At 46.3% G+C, this 13,126-nt stretch overlaps 1 protein-coding gene across 3 annotated transcripts in view; it reads left to right on the top strand.

The window, feature by feature from the left end:
* Positions 1-367: 367 nt before the first annotated feature.
* LOC147701280 (phospholemman-like) overlaps positions 368-13,126 on the top strand; it is a 358,878-nt gene continuing 346,119 nt past the window's right edge. For 2 of the 3 annotated variants that reach the window (XM_086930013.1, XM_086930012.1), the window contains exon 1: positions 368-566. The gene's annotated coding sequence lies outside the window, so the exon portion shown is untranslated. The remainder of the gene's footprint in view (positions 567-13,126) is intronic. The other variant, XM_086930011.1, reaches the window with a different exon arrangement.

Genomic DNA, 13,126 nt, shown 5'->3' with positions numbered 1-13,126 from the left:
GGAGAACGTGGCAGTTGTAATTCATAGCACACTCTTCCACATCTTGCATCGCTCAGGGTGTTTCTGCACAGAATTCCAGGGCAGGACAAGCCGGGGATGCATTGACTACAAAAACACGAGCTTCCCACCCAGGCCTCATCTCTTTGGTCCTTGGCGTCCCGAGGCGGAGGGTGTCACCGGAGCCTGGCCGGTCTCCCGCCATTGTCCTCGGGCGGGCACCACCACTAAGGGCCCTAAACTTTGATGGTGGTCGGAGGGGAGCGCTCTCTCTCTCTCCCTCCTCACCACCCTGCCACGCCCTCCGGCCTGCCCTCTACCCCTTCCCCCTCCTCCATGGACTATATCCAGCAGTGGGGCCTGATTACGCACAGCACAGCTGCCTGCGAGGCGCGATAGAGCGGGAGAGGGCGGCAGATAAAGTCTGAAGTAAACACGGTCTGTTTAAATAGCCAGGCTCTCCGAGGCGCCGGGAAGCAGCAGAGACAGCGGCCCGCAGCAGCTCCCAGCACCCCCGGGACAAGCACCCTCGGCTCCTGGGCACCGCGGTGGCACCTTGGCACAGTGGGGTAAGACGGGCGCTTTGTGCACTTTCTGGGCTCTGGGACGGGGCCAGAGGCAGGCGCTGGAAACCGTTATGTCTGCGCAGGCAGCTGTGGGAAGCGCTGACCTTCTCGTCAAGTGATGGGGGTGGCTGTCGCCGCACAGTTGGAGGGAGGGGGCGGTGTCGATAACTTAGTGGGTCAACGCTGCGGGTGCAGAGATGCGTGTCAAACTCATGGGGTCATATTATCCAGTTCTGCGTCAAACCTTTCATGCTAACCAGAAGTTTGCTACTAGAACAGAGAAGGCGTGTATACATGTTGCTTTTCTTATTACAAGTGCAAGAACCAGAATTAAAAGGACAGGAAGAGACACCCACAGCGAACACGGGAAACATTGGTGTCTCTGATAGAAATATTTTTATGTAGCGCTGGGCCTCAAAACTGTTAGTAGGCGCTACACGAAAACCAATGTGATTTTCCTAGGTTTACTCCAGAATGAGAAAACAAGTCACAGAAGTAGGAAAGCTACAGGCCTGCCCAGTGGATCGTGGTGGGTGGCAGGGAGGCGCAGTGGCTTGGGTTTACATTTCTATCGTTTTGTATCGTAATTGTATATAGCGCGTACTCCCCTGAGAAGGCGTCGAAGCGCTTTTCGGAGCGTTGCACGCTACTCCGGGACCCAAAAAGGATTAGTAGTGGATTATCCCCCCAAACTTTAAGTATGTTTTAGCAATCAAGCCCAGTGAAAATCATAGCTCAAAATGAACACCAGCAAACGTATTTAGTTATGTATGTATCCATTATGGATTTAAGTATTTAAACAATGCCCACCTAGTATCAAGGGGACAGAATGGGTGCACGTTAGTAACACAGTAGAGTATTAACAATTCGAACGGAGTCAAGCTCGACAGTTTAAAAGCGCAACGTGCATGCAGTCTTTTAAGGCACAGCGATCGCTTCTGCCAGGGAGAGGCCAGTTTCAAGCAGGGGTTGATGGCTGCAAACAAGAAGTCTTCAGCCTGCGGAGCCCTACCCGTCCCGTGTACCCCCAGCAGGTGGTACCTCGGAGTGTATGACGTTGTACCATGCCACACTACTCTCGCTTTCATCCGGATTATCAAACTGAGTGTGTCACTTAGAGTTTTATAATTTCCTATAAATCGCACACATTTTCTGTGCCAGCGCGTGCCTTGCTTAGTGTCTGCTCTCGAGTCCTCTGAAATGGTGTGGTCGGTACTTACGAGCATTTGGTATAAAAGGGGTTACGTGGCTTGCTTGCCTTTTCCTCTGAAGTATCCACCGCCCGCAGGGGAAAGGAATGTCAAACTACACGCATGCGCAATATGCCTAGCAAGCATTATTTTCATGCAAAAGCCAAACTCGTATATAACGTCGCAACCTTCCTGTGTTTTTAGTAAATTATGTGAAGTTTGTTAGAAAAAAAACTTTTTCCACTTCGCACACGTGACAGGGTATAGCTTGCCCCTTCCCTGGGAAACAGGGCTGACAGACTTACTTCTCTCCTCTTTCCAATCCTTATTCTTTTCACAAGTCCCAAACCATTTGTTCCCAGAAATTATTCACCGTCTTATTAAACAGAGAGTCCCTGCCTAGACCTACTTATACCCTCACAAGCATTTTCCATGTAAAACAGGAGCGTTTTTCGGTTGTATAATTTTGCATAATTTAAAACAATTTTGGAAGCTTGTGTTGGGAAGCATGATATGGTTTGTATGGAGAAATGCACATTTACATATGTTTTTTCGTAACTAAGTTAACCAAAAAAATAAATAGAGCGGGGCGCTGTACTAGCATAGGGGTGTTCCCTGTCCTCATCATGTCAACTAGTCACTGGGGCCAGCTAGTGCAGCATTTGGGGAAAAGATTGTCCCAGTTAGTGGGGGAAAGGGGAGGGCAGAGGTTACCCTCATGTCCCTGGGTGACAGAGAGATGGGGCAGAGAACTACAGGCAGTGGGTCACCATCAATGGGCAAAGGGTGGAGACTCTGAGAGACACTGCAGTCAGTATGGCAACCGTCAGATGCCATTTGGTGACTTCAGAGTAGGTAGTCCCTAATGCATTCCCCTAAATTGGTGCAGGCGAGATTCATGTGTCACTATCCATTGGCGCTGGTTCCCTTTGAGTGGGGGCAGGGTGGGGGGAGGGTTTCAGGTTTCTTGAGGGTATAGCTGCAAGTCTGTCCAAGGTCTGTGGATTGTCTACGTGGCAGTGACCTGAAGCACACCATCTGGAATATGGTGGAGCTCAGGTCGCACTTGGAGATGTTAGGGTTGCCTGAGTGGGTGTGCCTGACCACACAGTCCATGGCTGCCCAAGAGGGTAGTCAGGAGGACTTGGAGCCTGGGAGAGTGGCTCATGTGCCAGCCAAAAAAGAGGAAGGGGCGCAAAACCTGCTGCTGAAACTCCCACGGTCTTGGAGGAGGCTGAACCTGAGGGGGATTCCCCGGAGCCTTAAAGGGAGGATGTTGCCGCCCTGAGGAACCCACCTTAGCTGGCCAACTGCCAACAGGAAGCGGGTCCCACCAGGGAGGAGTTCTGCAAGGCGCAAATGGAGTGTCCCACTCTTGAGGGACTATAGGGGCAGACAGACACCCAGGCAGCTGGTAAAACGGTGATCTCTTGATCTACTGGGAGAATGGACTTAAGGTTAGCGAGCCTAAGGTTCCTGAGCCTGGTGCAACCCATGTGTTGGTGGTCCCTCAGTGCTATAGGGCCCTCCTACTGAAGCAGGCTCACAGTGTTCCCTTGGCAGGTCATCTAGGGCAGGACAAGACATTTGATAGGCTTGTCACCCACTTTTACTGGCCCCAGATGAGATGGGCCTCATCCCCTTTGAGCTTTTGTATGGGCACCTGGTGTGAGGACCTCTCAGCCTGGTAAAGGAGGGGTGGGAGCAAGCTCCCTGGAAGCCCCCCCATGATGTGGTCAGCTACATTCTGGCAATATGTACCCAGATGAAGTGCTTCTGGAAGCAAGCTAAGACAAATCGAATAGCCAGCCAGGAGGTCATGAAACAGTGGTATCACCAGAAAGCTACTCTGGTCGAGTTTCAGCCTGGCAAAAAATTTAGGTAATGGAGTCTGTGAAGCCCCGGACCCTGCAAGACCGCTGGTCTGGGTCCTGTGATGTGAAAAAGCGCAAGTGTGAGATCACCTACCTGGAGGTCCTCAAAAATCAAGGAACCCTTTAAAGGTTTGGCACGTCAGCTGCCTTAAACCCCACTTTAAGAGGTTTGAGGTAACCATGCTCCTGATCATGGATAATATAGTGGAGGAGGAAAGTGAACCTTTCCTCAACCTTCTTTCCTCCAAGGACCAGGATGGGTCAGTGGTGGGTGTCAGTCTCTCCCCTACACTGACCATACAGCAACAGAGAGACTGCTGCCAGTTGTTGGGGCAGTTCGCCTCTTTATTTTCCCTTACCCCATGACTCACTTCATGGTATACCCATGATATTGACAGTGGGGACGTCATTCCTGTGAAAAGTAAAATATTCAGGTTGTGTGATAAGTTGAGATCCAGCATAAAGGAAGAGGTATCCAAGATGCTGGATGTTGAGTCCTCAAACAGTCCTTGGTCTAGTCCAGTGGTGTTGATCTCAAAGGCTGCCCTTCCAGGTGCCTTCCATGAACTCCGGTTCTGCGTGGATTACCGGGGGCTCAATGCAGTCATACCCAGAGCTGATAAGATCATAGAGTGGCTAAGAGCTGCCAAGTTCCTCAGTATGTTTGACTTAACAGGCAAAATGACTTGACCGAGGGGTGCGTTTTCTATCCCAGAAGGACACTGCAAATTCTGGGTAATGCCCTCAAGGTTAAAGAACGCCCCTGCCACTTTCCAGAGGTTGATCAACCAGGTCCTGGCTGGATTGGAGAATGTTGTAATGGCTTGTCATGTATTACATTCCAACTCGTGCCTTGTGTTCTAGGTCTCCATGGTAATGTCTCTGCTGAAACAGTTGGAGACTGGGAGACCGACGAGCTGTCAGTGTTTGTTGGTGGTGCGACTAAATGGCATTAAACTCTTTCAAACTGTTCCACTGTATGTCATTTTAACACTGGGGATGAGTAAGGCTTGTGGGGGACAGCGCTCATCACCAACTCCCCTGTGAACCCACAGATTTCGGCTGAATTTTTACTTCAATACCTTTTTGAAGCAATCTAGGATAATCTACGTCTATTCAGCAGATCTACTGGACGTCCTGCTGACATTCTACGCTCCGGCTGGATGGCGGTCTAAATTGGTAAATTTTACCTTGTTGTGATCTCAGGGTGCTGTTAGCGGCTCTCTTGTGGCTCGCGCTCGCACTTGCATAGTCTCTCGTGCCTGTTCTCGCGTTTGGACTCACACACACGTCATCAAGTGTCATCACGCTGTGCACGCTGTATCATGTACGCGGCCATCTTTGTTTCCTTCCCGTCGGGTTTTCATGGTAACGACCACATACAAAACGAAGCAAAAGCTCTGTTTTTCACAGCGTTTTCACACAATTGGATTTTATGGATTTTCCTTCAACTTTTGGAAACAAAATTAACAAGTAAACAATTGCAAGTATTTAATTGTTCAAATTCCAAGTTTTTAATTTTGTTTAAATAACTGTTTTATTCTGTCAACATGTCTCCAACCTCTATGAGTCAACCCCGAGCATTCCTTTGTGAGAAAGGTGAACATTTACTTCCATGCAAAAGATGGAAGAAGTTATTTGATTCCTACCTAGTGGCAATAGGTGGTGAAAAGTTCTCTGCACATGGAAGACAAGCCATATTACTTCACAATTTGGGAATTGAAGGCCGCATTATCTATGAGAGCATTGATGAGGTACCTATTGTTGAGGGTGATGGTGAACCTGGAGATGTCTTTAAAATGTCCATAAAAATGCTAGAAGCTTACGTTGGCCCACAAATAATGTGGTGCTTGAACGTCACAAGTTTTTTATGAGAGTCAGAGAACCTAACGAAAAGGTTGGGAATTATACTGCTTCTTTGAAAACACTTGCCCGCACTTGTGAGTTTGGTGACTTAATAGACTCTTTATTACGTGACCAGTTAGTCAGATGCACCAACAGCTACAGAGTGCAGGAGAAGGTTCTATCAAGAAATCCCACACTTAAAGGAGCCATTGCCATTGTGGAGAGTGTAGAGAACACTTCTGGTTTGGTCAAAGAAATGAAGACACATAAATCTGTAACTGAGGATGTTCCCACTCCCAGTAGCATTCACAAGGTGATGCTTATAGAAGTCATGCAAGACTCTCTTGACAATGCCTAACTCCAAGGGCCAAGGTTCCTAATGAATCATCTAAAGTCAAATGTTATCACTGTGGGAGTCTCAACCATACTTCCAATAACCCAAATTGTTATGCTAAAAACTCCACTTGTCACAAGTGTGGGATTAAGGGTCACGACACCAGGGTTTGTAGATCTAGGGGGGAAAGTGTGCACTCTGGAGAATGTGGGAACCATAAAGGACAACTCAAGAGCAGTGATGAGAAGTGATGGTGTGGTGGATGATGACTCCATTAGTATGCCTGAGTGTGAAATTGAGATTGGTGATAAGTTGATGGTTGTGTTAGCAGTTTCAGGTTCTCCCATCACAATGGTAGGTAATGAATTGTGGAACAAGACATTTCCTGATGTCCAACTTCTCTCTCCTGATATTAAACAAGTAAGTTATGGGGGAGCACATATTGGTGTTATTGGTTATACTGTTATGAGGATACATTTTAAGGGCAGGGAAACCATTGGCAAAATGTATGTAGCAAAGTGAGGAGACAATCTCTTGGGTTGGAGGCACCACAGAGACTTGGTTATAATACTCAATCAAAATGCACATAATGCCTCTGACCAGGTCATGTTAGTAGATGACTGTTCTAGCTCTAATACATTCTTTGATGAATTTTCTCAAGTGTGTCGTGACAAACTTGGATTGTTGAAAGACTTTGAGCACCGAGCAGTGTGTGCATAAAGCGAGGAAGGTTCCCAATATGATGTTGGGGCCCCTGAAAGTTGAGCTTGATAGGCTGGTGGCTCTGAATCTCATTGAGGAGATTGAGTCCTCGGAATGGTTGGCCCCGGAGGTTTAGGCTTCTAACGATGGCGGGAAAAATATCAGGATGTGTGTGGATTTAAGAATTCTGAACAAGTGGATATGGGTGGATCGTCCGCCTCCTCCTAACACTACTGAATCTATTACTATGCTGAGTGGGGCAAACGTTTTTACCATGTTGGATTTGTCCTCAGCATATCACTAAGTACCCCTCCACCAAGATTCCAAACATCTGACATCCTTCGTGATGCCATTGAGTACTTTTAGTTTTGTCAGGATGCGTTTGGGTTAGCCTTGGCAGCTGCTTGTTTCCAGCGCGTCATGAAGAGGGTTTTTGGTGCTATGTCTAACATCTTGCTCTTTCAAGATGACATCTTGATTTATGGTAAGGATGACACAGAACATGATAATGTACAGAGAAATGTTCTCAAGAGATTGTCTGACAGGGGACTTACTGTCATCTGTGAGATTTGTGATGTTGAACCTATTGGAGTTTGTTGGGTCAAAGAACCTGTCATCACAGAGGATCAATGGGTGGTAGCTAAGTCTCAAGATGTGTTACTACCAGTTGTTTCTGACTTTGCACTCAAGGGTTGGCCTGTGTATAAAAATATTGAGTGTGTAACCACAAAACCCAGAGCGTATCTGGGATGAGGGAACTAGTGGCACTGGATACTGGGCCTCCAACAATACTGTTAAAACACAACAGAGCTGCTCCCAGTGGGGGGATCTAGGTGCAAATGTTTCCTAGTTTGTGAGTGCAGACATCTCACAAAAAGTGAAGGACTGGTCTCACACACCACCTGGTGTCATGCTTCATCATAGACCAGTCCTTGCCCTCTAATAACTCGGTTTGATAGAGGGCGGGCATACACCTGACAACAGGGATGCACTTATAAACTAAGTGGGGGCCCTTAAAGAAAAAAGTGAGTATAAAAGCCATTAGAGATGTCAAATAATATTGCTGGCATCTATATGGTGTTTTTAAAAAAGGTTATCGGTGTGTTGGGGATGTAATTGTCCCCCCACCGATGTCAAAGGATCTACATGTTTCTGCCAGGTAGCCCAGTAGGATCCGCGGCATTCATCAGGACCTATGTGAGAAATATTATGGGCTCCGCTCTTACCAAACTGTGGTGAGAGGGTATCCTACATCGAGGAGAGGAGGAGCACACACATAGGCGTAGCAGCGGAGATCACATCATGTAACACTCTGGACCAAAGGGGTCTCCTGCCCTCACCCTCCTTTGGGGCACTCTGACCCATCCCCAGGGCTTTAGATATCGAGGCCATTTTTCACTGGAGTGTGATCCTGTTCACCCCACACAGTGATCTAGGTCTTCATGGTAATGTCTCTGCTTAGACAGTTGGAGACTGGGGAACCGACGAGCGGGCAGTGTTTGTTGGTGATGCGACTAAATGGCATTAAGCTCTGCAAACCTTTCCTGTGTATGTCATTTTAACAGAGAACTTCAGTTCCTCCTGTCTAGACAACATTGCAGTTTTCAGCTCCAGCTGGGAGGAACATTTATGCCACCTCGGGAATTGCTTCAAGCTCTGCACAGGAAAGGCCTGAATATCAAAGCCAGAAAGTGCCAGAAAGGGCAGGGTTCAGTGGTTTACTTGAGACACCAAGTTGAAGGAGGCAAGGTGCAGTCCCTCTGGGCCAAGATTGAGACAATTCTGTCTTGGGAGACCCCCAAGACCCAGAGGTGAGAGCCTTCTTAGGCCTCACTGGCTACTACAGGAGTTCTGTCAAGTGATTTAGCAATGCACCCTTGACAGAAGTGACTTCCAAGTAACAGCCCAGATAGGTGATCTGGACAGAGGAGTGCCAGAATGCTTTGTACACCCTGAAGGAGGCCATGTGCCCAGCAGCTGTGATCAAGGCTCCTGACTACTCCTAGGAGTTCATTGTACAGACATACGCCTCAGAGCATGTCATAGGAGTGGTGATCTCACAGCTAAATAAAGAGGGCCTGGATCAACCTGTTGCCCTCATGAGTAGGAGGTTACATCCCGGGAACCGAGGTGGAGTGTAATAGAGAGGGAAGCCTTTGCGATGGCCTTGAAGAAGCTGAGACCATACCTGTTTGGTGCTTACTTCCGAGTTCAGACAGACCACATGCCCCTGAGATGATGAATGCAGATGTGGGGTGAGAATCCAAAATTGTTGAGGGGGTCCATCTCCCTACAGTGAATAGACTTTACAGTGGAACACTGTCCTGGAACAGATCACACTAATGCTGATGGTCTCTCCAGGATGTTATGCCTTAGTAAAGAGAACTCCCAAGGGGTTGGGTAGTTCTCCCCACGTTCAGCTGGGGGGGACACGTCTTAGACCTGGCACCCATGGCTTGGCTTCCCTCTAACCCTTTACCCTCAGACCTCCTGCTTTTGCTAACTTCATTATTGATGACCATAGTCCTCTGCACACTTTACCATGGCTAACCAGTGTAAAGTACTTATGCCCTCTCCTTAAAACATGTTAGATTGGCTTATGTCCAATTGGCATATTTAATTTACTTGTAAGTCCCTAGCAAGGTGCCACTACCAGTGCCTAGGGCCTGTAAATTAATAGCTACGAGTGGACCTGTAGCACTGATTGTGCCACCTATTTAAGTAGCACTTTAAACATGAGGCCTGCCATTGCAGACTCTGTGTTTTACACTGCCATTTCAATCTGGCAAAGAAAATGTTTCAACAGGCCAAACCTTCCTTTTCACTGCATATACGTCACTCCTAGGGTAGGCCCTGGACAGCACACTGGGCAGGGGTGCAATGTATTTAAAAGAAGAACATTTACTTTTAAGTTTTACATTTCCTGGTAGTGAAAAACTCTTGAATTTGTTTTTCACTACTGGAAGGCCTACCTTTCCCATAGGAGAACATTGGAATTACCTTATTATATTTAATAAGTGATAACTTTAAATTGAGAGCAGGTAGGAAAGTTAAGTTTGGTCTCTAAAGAATTGTACTTTCAAAACCCTTCTTAATAGTAAGTCTGACTTTGAAATCACAATTCTGAAAATGCCACTTTCGTACCATAGTGACTCCAAGGGCTAGTTGTCTGGTCTCCTGATCAGAGCCTCACAGACAGAAAAGGTTCCAACCACCTTGAACCCGTCACCTAGACTCTGTCTGCTGTGAGACTTGCCCCCCAAGTGGTGCCACCCTGACGTTGACCATTAGAAGTGGACCTGAAAGTGCTCTGCCAGCCTTGCTGTGGTCCAAGCATAAACGACACAGCGCGACAAATCATCTCGGAGCCTCGCATCGTAACAACCACTGTGCGATGTTTCCCTGATACAGGACTTTGCAGTTCCTTGGAACTGCCTCTGCGGGAACACATCCTTGATGCAGAACCTTGCATTTCAGCCCAGCCGCTCCTTGGAAATGCCGCAGCACTACACATCCTCAATGCTGGACCTTGCATCGCAGCCCTGAATCACCACAGCGCGACGCATCCTCGCCAGAGGACTCTCAATGCTTTGCAATTAGTATTTAAGGTAATTTGTTCAGCAAGCCTGACTTAGTCCATGTATTTGGCTTGCAACATGAACTTGTGACATTGTCCCTGTCCAGGGGACCCAATAACCACAGTTAGCGCTTTCTGCTTTAAAGGACTATTTCAATCTGAATGTTTAAAATTGCATATTGCCAGTCCTACTGACTGGATTTTTTTTGCCTGGTGTCAAGTATTTTATAAAATTTTACAAATTTGGTGTGGGGTTTTTCTTGCATTGTGTTTTCCCTTTATTTCTGTTTGTGTGCTGCATACATACTTTACGCAATGCCGCTATGTTAAGCCTGGCTGCTTTTGTGCCAAGCTACTGCAGGGTTAAGCACAGATTAATATGAGGTTTGCTTGTGTTTCACCCTGACAAGAATTGTGGGTACTGCTTGAGTAGGTTTTCACCCCCTCAACCAATCTCCTTGGTTCCTACACCACCCTCGCTCCCTCTTTTATTTCTATTGTTTTCTATTTTTTTATTAATGTTGCTTCTGTGCGAAGACATGGGAGATGTACATTGATGCTGAGTTACTTCCAATCCATTGCTCTCTACTTCTCCCCTTTCCATGGCTGCTTTTTTAAAATGTTGACTATTTTTTTTATTTCTGCGATGTCCTTGTGGTTGCCCACTGCTCGTTCAGGAGTCCAGGGTACATGTGAACCTTGACCACCCCCAACATTCCAACCAAGGATTTCAGAATCAAAGATGTTATCTAAACATTTATTTATTAATTTATTTAGTAGTTTTATATAGCGCTTTAGTAGAACAATAGCCTGAGTTCAGCAAACATTGCTTTGAACAGCTAGGGGTAATGATTCTTGCATCAATGAATGGGTTCTGCAATAGGATGATTGCAGCCACGGCCCGTGTAGTTAAGAGTGGAGGGGCTGGGCATTTTTTGAAGACGATGACAAGGGAAAATTCATTATTTATTTAATTTCCCCTCCTAGTCATCTTGTCGGATCCCTCCCAACCTAGCCCAGCCTTTCTTACCTGCATGGGCCACTCCTGGGTGTTTGGCCTGAGCAGCATCTACGATAACCCTCACTCAGGCTTAAGAACTGAGGGTCCGTGGTCTCTGAAGTAGGTTATGAAGAGGTAAGTGTTGAGACCTTCTCTGTAGGAAAAGATGGTTCGTTCTAATCTCATGTGCATAGGTAAAGAGATCTAAGTGCATAGAGCCGAAGCTGCAAAGGATTGTTTCAGCGCTCGAAAGGGTCTGACTTTTGGTGTTTCCAGGTAGAGAGAGTTTTCGCTTCTGGAATATCCACCTCCTGAGAAGAGAAGAAAATCTGCTAGGGAGGCGAGTTTGTGTTGATGAAGTGCCGTTAATATGAGGCAACGTGTTTTAAACGTTATCCCGGCCTCTAGAAGGAGCCAATGGAGATTTCTTAGGATTGAGGAGATGTGGTCATATCTCTTTTTTCTCCTTTATCAGTCGCGCTGTGGCATGTAAATTGGCTTTTAGAGGGGATAGTGTGACCACTGGAAGACCAGTCAAGATTACATTACCTGAGTCGATTCGGGATACAATCAAAATATGCACTTCAGTTATCAATTAGTTGTTAGACAGTATTTCTTTTTTAGGTCGAAGCCTACCAGCACAGATGTCTCATTTGCTAAAGGCATCTTGGGGACAGTCGGGAAACTTCTGTGGAAATGTATTCCGCCAATGCTTGCCATTGACTTTGTGGTGTGTAACTCACCTGTGCTTGCTTTCTCTTTGCTGGCTTTATTTGTTTTAGGCTGTCCAGCTTGAGTTTATCCCTCTCGTGGAGTATGCCCTATTTACTGCATTCTTCCACTAAGTGCTCCCTTTCTGTAAACTGGCCTTTAAATCTTGTTCCTATCTTGTCATATTTGCTGTGCAATCAAAGGTGGAGGTCAAATGACCGGCTCTCTCTTCCCAGATAGCTTGGTGTTTACTTTTCTTTCTCTGACTGAGAGCATTTATGTGACAACCTTGCTGTGAAAGAAAGGCTTTTTCTAGCACACAACATTTAAATTTCTGTAAATGAACTGTACAGATATTTCACAATATATCAGAATTTGGACGGCACAAATGAAGCAAATCTTTTTGTAATTCTGAATAGTGGTGGAAACAAATATTTTAATACAATCAAAACAAATCAATACACAGGTAATGATATTTCCACACATTATCGTTTGTGCGCTGTGTACTTTAGATCTGTATGTCGGTGCAGATTTAATGGGCATTTCAAATGAAAATGTGTTGTCTGTAATGACAGGGTGCTACCACACCAGCCATACTCCACGTTACACCACTCCACTCTATGCCGCACCTCTGTGCATCACTGCACTCTACTCTGCACAAGTCCACTCTACTCCACTCCTTTTACCTCACTTCACTCGATGCCTCTCTACTGTGCACCACTCTACTTTATATCAATGCACTCTACGCCACTCTGCTCTACACCACTAAACTCTTTGCCACTGCTCTCTACACTTCTCCAGTCTAGGCCACTCCACTCTACTCTGCACCATTCCACTCTAAGCCACTCCACTATACACCACTCTGCTCTACGCCAACCTATCTATGCCACTCTTCTTTACAACACTGCACTCTATGCCACTGCATTCTGCACCAATACACTCTACTCTATACTACACCACTATGTGAATGCACTCTACGCAGTTCTAATGTTCACTGTAAAGTAAATGTCGGTTGCGTAGTGTACTATTTGAGATACATGATCCATACCTCTCAGCCTTTTGAGCTTCCTGAAAAGAGTGAGGTGACCAACCTCGTATCCTTGTAGTAGATTAACTCTAGGGATGTGCAAGTTTCTGCCATCTCTGAAATTCTTTTTTTTTTACTATGTGCGCCATCTCATTTTCTTTAATCAACTGCATTCAAGATTTCAATCATTAATGCCTTTTGTTCATTCTTGCATTGATTATGTCAATTCCATCCTCCTCAACTCTGTTAGAGAAAACCTTGTCAAACCTCAGAAATGCAGAATGCATCAGCGAGGTTGTTGGC

Source organism: Lissotriton vulgaris, chromosome 7 (genome assembly GCF_964263255.1).
Source record: "Lissotriton vulgaris chromosome 7, aLisVul1.2, whole genome shotgun sequence".
In the NCBI taxonomy this organism is placed as follows: Eukaryota; Metazoa; Chordata; class Amphibia; order Caudata; family Salamandridae; genus Lissotriton; species Lissotriton vulgaris.
The sequence above is the reverse complement of the archived record's forward strand: the minus strand, read 5'-3'. Positions and strand labels throughout refer to the sequence as shown.